A 12,982-nucleotide genomic window follows, 5' to 3' on the forward strand; every position below is an offset into this window, starting at 1 on the left:
GAAATATCTCCTGAGTTTTAAATTAGATGCTCTGACATTTTTGGCTCAATTCAATGTAGCAGATATTAAAGTATACACCATGTGTTGAGCAAAATGTATGAGAGAGAGAGATTGATCACCAACAGTGCCTACCCTCAAAGAGTTTGCTATCTAATGGAATGGAAAGTCCCTTGACCAAGATACAAAGAAGATCCTGTAAATTAAGAGAAGGAAGAAGTCTCTACTTGTAAAACATTTTCTCAATGTCTCATTTCCAATAGGCTAGGCTGGGTTTTCTTTTATTTTTTAATTTTTTTAAAGATTTTATTTATTTATTCATGAGAGACACCGAGAGAGAGAGATAGGTTAGAGACACAGGCAGAAGGAGAAGCAGGCTCCATGCAGGGAACCCGACATGGGACTCAATCCTGGGTCTCCAGGATCACACCCTGGGTTGAAGGTGGTGCTAAACTGCTGAGCCACATGGGCTGCCATGGGTTTTCTTTTAGATACTCCCACCACACCCCTGTACTTCTCCAATCATATCATTTACCACAAAATGCTTGTTTAATCTATAATGAAGGAAAGCTACAGTTTAAGGACAACTAAGTTTTTCTTAGTTTAGTATTCTCAATGCTGGCAGATCATGGGTACTTAAATATTTATTGAATGAATGAATGAAAGAACATTTGAGCATTAGTTATATAATAACTATAGACAGAAACAAAGCTCTAGAGGACAGACACAATGTTTCACAAACATTCTCTTATTTGATATTCACAACAGCCCTTGTCCTAGTTATTAAAAAAAGGGAGATGTAAAAATAATCTGGTAAGGTAATGGCACCACCCAATGTGGCTAACCCTAAAACTATTACTCTTCTTACTATAACATGCCTCTGTCCTATTCCCTACCTAAAGCTCATCCTCTGTTCAAGAGTTTATCTGGGTTCAAGCCACAAAAGATCCTTCTCAGAATTCCTACATGAAGTTCAGCAATCACAAAGTTGGTATTTCTCATGCTGATAAGTTCTTTGTTTTTGTCATTATTGGATATGAATCCTCAAACTCTCTCCCACTGCTGCTTGAAGACAGCTTTCTGATTCTGTCCTGTACTCCTCAGCATCCTTTTGCTCTGGCTAGACCCCTAATACCCTTCATGATTGCTCAATGTAAAATTTCTTAAGCATTCTGTGTCTGTTACTCCTCCAGGTTTCAAGTCTTAGATTTCCTTGTCTCCCCGACAGGGTGTAACATATGGTAGGTACTCAATAATTATGGATTACCTTTCATTTGCACTGTCCTACCTGCAAAATCCCTCCTTGTAGAAATTCTATCCTCTCAGGAGTCCACACTGATGTCTCCCTTTGTTACTTCACATTTGCATTTAACCCCCACCCCCAAGGGCTTCTACCACTGAAATTGTCCTCCTTGACTCCCCCTGATAGCCTATTTCAAGACATCTTCAATGTCTTTGTTTTATTTTATTTCTTGGCATCATTCCAAATGGTGGAACAGTCTCTGTTTTTCTCTTCAAAAGTTAATTGGTAAGGGTTGCTTGGGAACTGAGCTGGGGATAGTGGGGAGGAGTGATGTGGAGAGAGATAGGTTCCCTGTCTCAGGTGTGCTCAGGGTTTCATGGGTGTATATTATGTCTGAACTTATTAATTGCCAACTTTAAATATGTACAGTTTATCGTATGTCAATTCTACCTCAATAAAAGTGTCTTAAAAGTTTTTCTTTTTTTCAAAAACTCAGTTGGAAAAGTAGTCTCTCCTGGTTTTCTTTCTAGTTATCTGACCATTTCTTTTAAGTTTCCTGTCCTATCTCAGGGGATGAACCTAGTTCTAGGCCATCAGCTTTGGCTTTGGCTTAAGCTTGCCTTTTCCCACCATAAGAGGCTTCTCCCCCTGTTTCTAAGGTGGAAGGCAAACGACTAGTCAAAGATGAATTCCAAGTTGCACAGATGTGCTTGGTATAGGTTTGCAAAATTAACTCTGCTGAAACGCATATGAAAGAAAGCTAGGGTGTCTCTCTCAGCATTGTTGACATCATATTTGTCTTCTACCTCTGCAACCTTCTTCACTTTAGCACAGTCATTATCATCATCATAACATTTATTAAATGCCTAATATATGCCAGGACCTATGTTAAACATCTAACATCTCATTTAATCCTTACAACTACTAAAGGTACTATTGTTATATCCATTTTACAGATGAGGAAATGGATTCACTGAGAAGTTACACAACCTACAAGAGCTAACAATGACAGAACCTAGAGATGAACAATAGTTGTTTAACTTCAAAGCTCAGACTTTATTTATTTATTTATTTATTTATTTATTTATTTATTTATAAGATTTCATTTATTTATTCATGAGAGACACACAGAGAGAGGCAGAGACACAGGCAGAGGGAGAAGCAGGCCTCATCCAGGGAGCCGGACGTGGGAGTCAATCCCAGGTCTCCAGGATCACACCCCAGGCTAAAGGTGGTGCTAAACCACTGAGCCACCTGGGCTGCCCAAAGCTCAGACTTTCAATTACAATACTGTATTATTGGACTACTTTTATCTCTCTGCCTTTCTTCTCCATAGAAAGTATCTGAAGAGCACAAACTAAGAAAACACATGAAAATAGAGGAGAGTAGGAAGCATCTCTTTAGCTGCTAAAAAGCTTCAGGATCACTGAAGGGGGCACCAAAAAAGCATTTTATTTTACTTTCCCCTTAATACAGAATACCCTTGTATAGATTCTGTGCCTATATTTTTAGTGACTGGAAGCACATACCACCTGTCGAGACAGCCTTCTTCATCACTGCACAGTTCCCTTTTTTGTTCCATAAGAGATCAAAATCTATTTCCTATATTTCTACCCACTAGTCTAGTTCTGTGCACACCTGGTTTCCTGGCACTATGACAGGCTTTTAGAATTTTTAAGTCTCCCCTGAAACTTATCTCTCGACTAGTCCAGTCCTCCTTGGTTAACATTTAACCATGACATTTAACCATAACCGTGCCCTCTTTCCTTCAGAAACTGTACTGGACACTGCCTAATGCAATGTTTAAGTCAGGTAATTATTCTTTGCCTTGGTCCTAGTCCCTTCCCTGTTCTTTGTCATGAACATTTACCACTCTGCCTGCTGCCCTGCCCCTTCTCAGAGTTGCATCCCTGTCTGTCCCATAGAAATGATATGAGGGCATGTGTGACTACATGATGCCAGAGGACAAAGGTAGAGAGTCAACATCCAGATAAGAGATAATAAGAGACATGGTCTAAGGGCAGTATGATTAAATAGGATGATGTAGATTAAGAAATACTTAGAAGACAAATTTGACAGACCTGATAATTCAGATGTGAATCTAAAAGAGAAGTTAAAAGGCACTTTTGTTTGTTTGAGTAACTGAGTGGACAGTGGTAAAAGTGCTGAAAAATGTCAAGCAGAGAACACTGAATGAGGAAGAAGAACGAGGATTTGATATAAAGTTATCTTTTACCTTATTATCATGAATTTTTATTATAAATTTTAAACTTCATAAAATCATTGTTTTATTTGTAAAGTCAAGATAAATTCTTTTTTGTCTTCCAAACTTTTATTTAAATTCTAGTTTGTTAATATATAATGTAATATTGGTTTGAGGAGGAGAATTTAGTGATTCATCACTTACATATAACATCTAGTGCTCATCATAGCAAGTTGAGTTGTGTTTTGGACATGTTGAAGGTAATGTGCAATGGATACAAAAGTGTTGACATCTGACAGGAATTTGGGTATATGCACCTGGAGCTTAAGAGAAGATCTAGTTAGAAGAGAACAGACTCTAGGAAAACCACATATAAATGATATTTGAAATTATGAAAGATGATAAACTTCAAGGATAAGAGTCAAGAGAAAACCAGTAAGTAAGTCAAGAACAAAAACTTAAGGAACACTCACATTTAAGGAGAAGACAGAGGAAGAAGCTATAAAAGAAAGCAATAATGAAGTGATGGAAGCACAGGAGAAAAGCCGTAAGAATGTACTATCATGAAGTCCAACAACAAAAATTGTTGAGAGAGAAATGACAAAAAGTGTCCAACTCTAGAATTTTTACAGGGACTGAAAAAAAAGTGTCCCCTATAGTTGCTAACTTGGCAATTAAGAGGTCTTCAGTAACCTAGCAAAAGCAGATTTAGTATAGAGGTAAGAATGACAGCCAGAGTTCAGTGGACTGAAACTAATTAGATGAACCAATAGTGGGAACATCTGTGTGGCTCAGTTGGTTGAGCATCTGCCTTCTGCTCAGGTCATGATTCCAGGGTCCTGGGATCAAGTCTCACGTTGAGCTCCCTGCTCAGCGGGGAATCTGCTTCTCCCTCTCTCTCTATTCCTCCCCCCCATCTCATGCTCTCTCTCGGATAAATAAAATCTTTAAAAAAAATTATGAACCAATAAGATGAAAACAGATAGGCAGGCAAATCATAAGAGACCCTTAACTATAGGAAACAAACTAAGGGTTGCTGGAGGGGAAGTGAATGGGGGATGGAATAATTGGGTGATGGGCATTAAGGAGGGCACTTAAACTAATGAGCATTGGGTGTTGTATGCAACTGATGAATCACTAAACTGTACCTCTGAAACTAATAATACAATATATGTTAATTAAATTGAGTTTAAATATAAAAATTTTTTTAAAAAGATGAACCAAGATCCATATACTTTTTCAGTGATTTCCAAGGGATGAGAACTAGGAGAAATACAACACCAAGAAAGGGATGTATTTGAAGATTTAGGGTCACTTTTTCAAATATCACATGGCTTTTTTCATTAGTGATTATCATCTTACAGCCTCTTCCAAGATCATTTGCCCCAATTCCAAGGCTATAGTGAATCTCTATAGTGCTATCACATCCTTTAGGTGTTTGGGTCAGAAAAAAAGGTTGCAGAATAAAATCTCTGTTAAATCAAATACTTAACTTTTTTTAAGATTTTATTTATTTATTCATGAGAGACAGAGAGAGAGAGAGAGGCAGAAACACAGGCAGAGGGAGAAGCAGGTTCCATGCAGGGAGCCCGACGTGGGACTCGATCCCCGGTCTCCATGATCATGCTCTGGGCTGAAGGCAGCACTAAACCGCTAAGCCACCTGGGCTGGGCCCCCCCCCCCCCCGGCCTTTTTTTAAATCACAGACTGCTCTGAAAGTACACTCAAAACTTTAGATAAGATTTCAGGAGATTCAAGAACTTTGTGAAACAATCTGCTCTCATACACTCTCAAGACCCTCTTTTCTGGATAATGTCCCAAAATAATGCAAATGACAATAAAAGTTATATACTAGCAATAAACATTTACATTTTATACTTCATAATGTATAACACACCTTCATATTTTTTTCCATATTTTATAGATAAGGACAATTACATTACTCACTCACATCTAGTGACAGACACAGAATGTGATTCCAGGTGCCTTGACTCCAAATCTCCTGCATGGCCACTTGGGAACATGTCACAGTGTTTGGGGAGCTGGGAGTGCTATTCAGATATGGGCACTCATTACCATTGGAACTCCCATCTGTACAGCTTTTCTAATGGTACCACAGACTCAAAGAGGCAAAATGATTGCTTCACAGAGCTAATGAGTGGCAGAGCTTTTGTATCCTGATGGTTTATCACAAGACTTTTTTCTTCTTTCTGGGCACAACTACTCAGAGAGAAGTACTGGACTACTGCCCGTGACTGGACTGGTTCTTCCATGCTCTGAGTATCATACTTTTGGGATATAAACAATGGGCCAGATCAACTCTATCTTTCCTATCCCTCTTATTTCCTTATAGAGCTAGGGCTTTGACTGAATCGCCTCCTGAAAATACATTTCTTCTTGCTTCCCCACATGGCTCTAATTTGTTGCCACAGTGACTCCTTAGAAGTTCCCTATTTCCTCTTTCAAGGACACAGAAGAAGGCAGCACAGAATTTCTCCTTCGTAAATAAGGCTGCTCGTCTTCTTCATTGTTCCCTGTGTCCCTTAAACAACCTCCATCCATCTATATTTAGTTGCTATTGATTCTCACTTAACTGTCTTGTTCCTCCTAGACTCTGGAAAGCACTTCAACTCTGTAGAAACTGAGTGTACTACTTCCTCGAATCGCATGGGTAAACAAGCCATAGGCACATACAGTGTAAACATTCTATCTTGCTCTGTCCCCAGGATCAGTCTCATTAGAAAAATGGGGTAGGAGTTGAGGTAGGATTCCTGTACATAAGAATATTGGACTGGGATTCATGAGAACCTGGCAAAAGCCCCAATTCCAGTTTGTCCTAGTGGTATTATTATCTTGGATGAGTCACAGTTCATTCATGGGCTTAGATTCCTTGTCTGAAAAACAAAGAAGTTTGTACTAGGTAGTCCTAAAAGCCCTTTAATGCTTCCTTTAATAAATTATATTTTATGTTACATTTATATCTATTGCATAATATTAATACAATGTAAAATTATAAATTAACAAAATTCTGGAAAAGTATCTCATAAATGGGAAATACCTTCACAGATGTACTCATTTACTCTGAGTGTTATGACTGAACACCTGGATCTCCCCAAACCTCAGAGTCCTTATACCTTCACATCAGGAAAGAATCCCAGTTCTCTCCCATTCCTTGCTCTGATTTAGCTATGAAGCAAAGCTTCACTGGTTCTGAGATCTGGGAAACTTCTAAACACTGGGATGGCCCTGAGAGAGGGAAGAGCCTTAGGAACAAAAAGTCTATTACAATTACTATCATTACTATTACTTCTTTTATTGCCTACTTTTCTTGACTGTTCTTCATGTCTATTTTTTATCTCCACAATTAAGGCTTTGACTCTTCCCAAATACAACCCCCTTCCCCAACACTTCCCTTATTCATATTCTTTTGCTCCATTAATAGAAATAGAGTGTCTAGAATGACAAAAATAAAGGTTCTGCTCCACCATTTCCCTTCACTTAGTGAGTAGGCTTTAGGACTTTGGCATCCATATCTGGGTCCCACACTGTAAGATGTCCAGCAGAGATGACAAGGATGGGGATGGATGGGTACATTCCCAGTACATTCTGGAAAGAGTAGAAAGAACTAGAAAAATAATAACCCCCAAAGGAGAACTAGGATCAATGGGTGAAAATTTTATAGAGAACATTCTGAATACCAGACTTAGGGTGGGAAGGAAAGAAAGGAAGCAGGAGCCAGGTAGGTGGACTAGGAAGTGGGAGAACAAACTTTTCTGAAGAATTGTTCCCTCCATCTTTCTCCCCAGTCCATGGAGAACTTATGACCTGAAGAGCAATGCACTATCCCTTAGAGAAAAGAAAATTTTGGCTGGGGACTGTGGGGATTATTATCCAAGAGGCTCAACCCAACAAAAAAGACTAAGAAATGTCTCAGGACATCATGGCTGATGACCTTGCTGTTGGAACATTCTAGCTAGACCCAGTTAGAGTGAGGTCTATGAGTATCAGTAGCCAAATTCTCTTACCCCATGCTATATAACCAATAATTTAGCAAAACAAAGACTGAGCTGAAAAGGCAGCTCAAAAGGCAGAATCATGCTCCTTTGAGAGAGATCAACAGTCAGGATAGTTCTACATTAAATTCATGCTCCTATGCCAAACAAGAGCCAGAAAACAAAAAGCAGCCTCTTTATACATAAACTCACCATTCACTGAGCCTTTTCTTGCCCTTTCCTAGTCAAGACTTGATCTCGACTCTCTTGGCCACTGACTTGGCCATGTATGCTCTTGAGGTTTTCTTTCACTGTATTTTATCCTTTCCTCTCTAACTCTTTCTTCTCATTCTACTACTATTATAACTCTGATAACAACAACTCTAATCGTTAGCTAATCAAGTTTGCTCTCCCCCTCTCTCTATATATATATACTCAGTTTAACCTTTAGATTATCCTATACTGATGAGTTGATTTTGATGAGGAAACTCTTTTGCAGATGAAGAAACAGGCTAGAAGAAATTTCATACTTTGTACAAAATCACAGAAGTAGAAAGTGGTGGAGCCAGGTTTCAAAGGAGATCATCTCTCTGACTTGAAAGCCCATGCTTTTCACCCTAAACTACAATGTCTCACTAACAATTTATTTCTTTTCAATAATAATTCTGATGATTTTGATTCTCCTTGCAGGTGGTACCACCTCCTCAGTCTGCCTTGGCTGACACCTGAAGTCCTATCCTATCAACCTTGTTCCACTATCACCACCTCCCACCCACTACATGTACACACCATCTTCTCTAACTTGCAGGCAGTTCTCAGACAACAGGAACTGAAAAGCTGAATATTTAAGGAATTCAAGACAGATTTTGTAGGATACGTTGCTCCTTTTGTGGACACATGATGCCTATCTCAGAAGATGCATGGTTGGTTGTTGGGGGTGGTTTCCAAGATTTTGGCATCATTGTAGGAGACTTTCTCTTCTTATCTTACCACAGGGCAGTTGTCCCACAGAGTTGCTGGTTTTATGAGTAACAAGAAGACTTACTTTAGCTATAAAAATAAAAATTAATTCGAGTCATTGTTTCAAAGAAACCCAGAACAGGGTCATATCTGATTTGGCTTCTAAGGAGAGAAATTTATTCGTGATATGTCAGAACTCAGCTCTTGTTGGGCCCACATATGTGTGCAGGCACGCACATTCACAAATACAACTTTCCAACTCTGAAGCTATTTTCCAAGAAAACCAGATGAAGAGAATCTTCATAACCAGAAGCCAAGAGTGAGTCAGTGTTGGGTAGAACAACTGAGCAGATAGTCCTAGTAGGAGGAATGCCAGGACATATGAAAAACAAAAGCAGTGAGTTCAACTATGGGATCCTTGGAAAGTTGCCTGGGACCTTGGAAACCATTTAATCCAGCACTACTAACACATATATTCCAGTAAGTTAAGATGTTCCATTACTTTAATATTTGAAACAACTGAAACAAATAATTATAAAATTAACTTTAGATATTTATAACCTTGTTAAGAAGTGAAACATTTCAGTCTTAGATCATATCAGGTAAATGAGTTTGAAATAAAACTTAGATCATATTTTTAAGTCAAGAAGCAAAGACTTATAAGGATGAAACAGTAACTTTCTGTGCAGATTTAATTTTTTTCTTGAACTATATTTTGGTTAAAGAAAATATTTCTACTCACAATTCTAGGATTCTCCACTGGACCTCTATCAACATCAACTTTACAATAAAAAGCCAAGATGTAGATACCAAAATCCAGTGTGGGAAGGGTGGAACAGGATCTTTTTCTCCCTATTCTCAGCCCAATTTCTATTGATATAGTAAAATATACTCAATAATGGAAGTACTAATAAAGGATGTTATATTAAGGGAACAGCAAAACCTAGCCTAGGAGAGGAAGTGGTCAGCTGGGAACAGTTAATGAAGACCTTGACTGTCACATCTACAAATAGGAAATTTAATTCTACAGGTGAAGAAAAACCCTGGTGTGTTTTTGGAAAGGGATCAACATGGCATGATTTGTGTTTTGGGTAACTCGTATGAACAGTAAATGGAGAATAGATTTGAAGGAGCAAAATCAAAGGCAAGGAAATAAATCAGAAGGCTGGTGCAATAGTCCATGTAAGAGAATAAATTTTATGAGAGTACTTGGCATTCCCAATATATCACTGCTACATGTATACTCAGGACCTAAAACAAAGGATGTGCTCAGTAAATAGTTGTTAAGCAAAGAGTGACTTACACTCTGTCCAAAAAGGAAATGAAAGAGAAAGAAATAGGTTAGGGGGCCAAATTTGTGGCAGGGAGACAACACTCATCCATAGGTTTCCAGACAACTTTTTCCCCCCAGATCATTATTCAGACTGTGCTGGCTAGCTGCCTAGATTAAGCTACTTTTTATTAAGTATTTATCATGCCCAGACCCCCAGGCTTGGAGTCATGGTGTACACATGATCTTATTTAATCTCTGCAAAAAAAAAGCAGGAATTAGATATTGTTATCCTAATTTATGTGTGTGGACAAAGTGAAGTATCTGCCTCAGGTCATGTAGCTACTAAGTTACACTAGGATTTGATTGCAAGACTGATTCTAAAACCTATAACTGTTCCACTATACTCAGAGGAGCACGTGTCACTTGCCTTATTAAACAGGAGATTTTATGTATCCCATTTCCATACACATTCCAAAAGAGGCCTCGATCTCACAGCTTCCACAAACAATGGCAGCATATTTTGAAAATTTGTGCAAATGTGTTTTTAATAAACTGCCTCAAAAATTTCTGTATGCCTTAATAAGCTCTTGTATCCTCAGGAGACCTTATTAGATAAAGATAAGATGTTTTAGAGTCTCCCATCTCTAACTACTTGAAGATGCATTAATCATTTTAAATCTTCCCCAAAATCATGGGCAAAAATCATATTGTTGACACTGGCTTAATGAATATAAATGCTACCTGTTCCCTCATGAAATATCTTTGGATGAACTTCCAAAAATACTGAACATGAGGTGGACCCAAAAAATCCTCTAAACAAATAATAGACTCTCCCTAGCCCTGCTGCAAGTCCTATCTGGTTATAATTCTACCCTTTCCTTTGCTCTACCTTTCTCTTGCTAAAATTACTTGAAAGCGTATTGCTTTTCCACTCTGGAAATGTTATTTTACACTCCTTTGCTTCTAATAGGGCCTTGGAAGTAGCAATATAATATTTTTTTCCCTTCCAGATGTTGCCCTTTCCTCTTCAGAAAATGAATTTTCCACCTATCATTTCAAAGCACTCTGTCAAACGGTATTATGCTTATGGCCCAAGTGCATCCCCAGCTCAGAGGCAATATGTCTCAGGGACAAAATCAACAACATTCTATTTAATCCATGTAATTGCTTTTAAAAGGCCCATTGTTTTTATTAGTAGCCCTTCTACTGCTGTCATAGGATGATCATATTCTTTTTGAAACGGCTCTCTTATTTTTCACTTATGTCTTGGGAAAATATTTCAATTATTGAAATACACAGTTTAGTTAGGAAGACAGTTCTCATTCATTCACAACCAACCTCCAATTACCAAATTTTGGGGGAACTGACAGAATGAATAGATTGAAATTTACTTTTGACAAAAGCCAAAAAAAAAGTTAAAAAAAAAAGTATGAAGGAAATTAACTGGTTGTGCCTACAAGATCACTACCCTGTGCTTACTTTATTTATAAAATAGGAATAATAATGCTCATATTACAAGGTTTTTATGAAAATTAAATATATGTGAAAATGCCTAGCATTGTCTTGGGTCACTAGAAAAATTCAATAGTAGTGTTAGTAGTAGTTGCTGTTATTGCTGTTGCTGTTTCAAGGGAAACATTAAAACTTTCTTCTTTACTTATCAGACATTTACTGATCATCTGTGACATGGCCCCTTCCCCCCATGAAGGAAGCTGTCAGTGTAGTGGGAGAATCAGACAAGTAAAAAGTGAACTACTATGCAATGTAATAACTCTTATAATAGAAGTATATAGGGACTATTCTATGGACACAGATGTAGCAATTTAAATAACATCTTATGTTTATAGAGCATTTTACAATTTTCAAAGCTATTGTCTCACAACGACCATTTGAAGTAGGTCTGAACTATCCAGTTTTACAGATGATCATTATCACCTTTACCCTGGCAGTTACTATTTGCTACATGACCACTATGCCTGGGCTTCGGCTAGGAGCTTTACATGTATTATGTCATTCAATCATCATCTGAAACCTGCAAAGTAGCTATTTTGATCCCCATTTTACAGATGATGAAATTAAGTTTGATAGGTTTTATTGATTTCCCCTATTCACATAATTTGTAAGTGATGTGATCCAAACATGGACACATGTTTCCAAGACATGGTCTTTTCTCTGTTCACAATTGAATTATAGTACAAAGCAGCTCAGAGAAAATTACATTGGGGGTCAGGAAGAAGAGGAAATTTTTCTCTCATTGTGATCTAACATACATCCATCTTGAATAAATAATGCAAAAGAGGGGACGACAATTAACGCTCTGAGCTCTACACTAAAAATGGAAGTCATCCTTCTAGATTTGTCCCATTAGTTTCCATTCAACAAAGTGGGAGCATATCAAGAGTTTCACAAACAAGTGGCCTTTTGAGAGAGTATTTTTACAAGATCTCAGATAACCTATGGCTGAACTTTTTAACATTGGTATTGCCAATTCAGGTATTCAATATTCCAGAAACTATCCCAGCCATCTAGAACAGAGACTAAAAACCAATGTTTAAATAAGCTGCTAGGCCTTAGATAGGAAAGCTAAAAGTGTTAAGAAAAACTGGAATTATATACAGTAGTCCTTCCTTATCTGGGGGCGGGGGGGGGGGAGGGATGGAGATATTTTCAAAAACCCCTAGTAGATGTCTTTCTAATTAAGAAGTTTTAGATCTGGACAGATCCTTAGAAGGCCTCTCTGTCTTCTGTAATCCACAGGGCTCTCTCTAGCTCTGCATACTAATGGGTTCTCTCTAGATCAGACACAAAAGGCTCTGATCATCAGATGCAGCAAACCATAGCAGATAGGTCCTATGTCCCCGACCTAGGTATGACCCTTCAAGAGCTTAGTTTTCATTTACTTTATATACCAGCATTTTTAACAAAGTTTCTAAATTTAACTCAGCTTAACAATCAGGTACTAAGCTCCTATTTTCCCTAGAAGAACAGAAATAAATAAGACTCTGTATTCAGAGTTCAAGACTAGTTGGGGAGATAGACATATAAACAGATAATATAGTGTATGAAATTATGGTGATAGGGGTATGTCCAGGGTGACTGGCCCATGGTAAGACTCATAAACTGTTTGGCAAAGAATTTGGGTGATGCTGGCCAGTGGAGAATGGAAGGGTACAAAGAACAGGAGGAAAAGAGACTGGGGAATAACCCAGTTACCTGCTTATCATGCAATGCACAATGCCAAGGTGGGACCAGAGTGACTGAGACAGACTTTAGCCCCAGGGACTCAAGGTGACAAGCAAGTGGTATGGATATGA

At 38.1% G+C, this 12,982-nt stretch overlaps 1 protein-coding gene across 2 annotated transcripts in view; it reads right to left on the reverse strand.

The window, feature by feature from the left end:
• AGBL4 (AGBL carboxypeptidase 4) overlaps positions 1-12,982 on the reverse strand; it is a 1,348,432-nt gene that overhangs the window by 617,301 nt on the left and 718,149 nt on the right. The gene's annotated exons all lie outside the window — the stretch shown is intronic.

This window comes from Vulpes lagopus, chromosome 23 (genome assembly GCF_018345385.1).
Source record: "Vulpes lagopus strain Blue_001 chromosome 23, ASM1834538v1, whole genome shotgun sequence".
NCBI lineage: Eukaryota > Metazoa > Chordata > Mammalia > Carnivora > Canidae > Vulpes > Vulpes lagopus.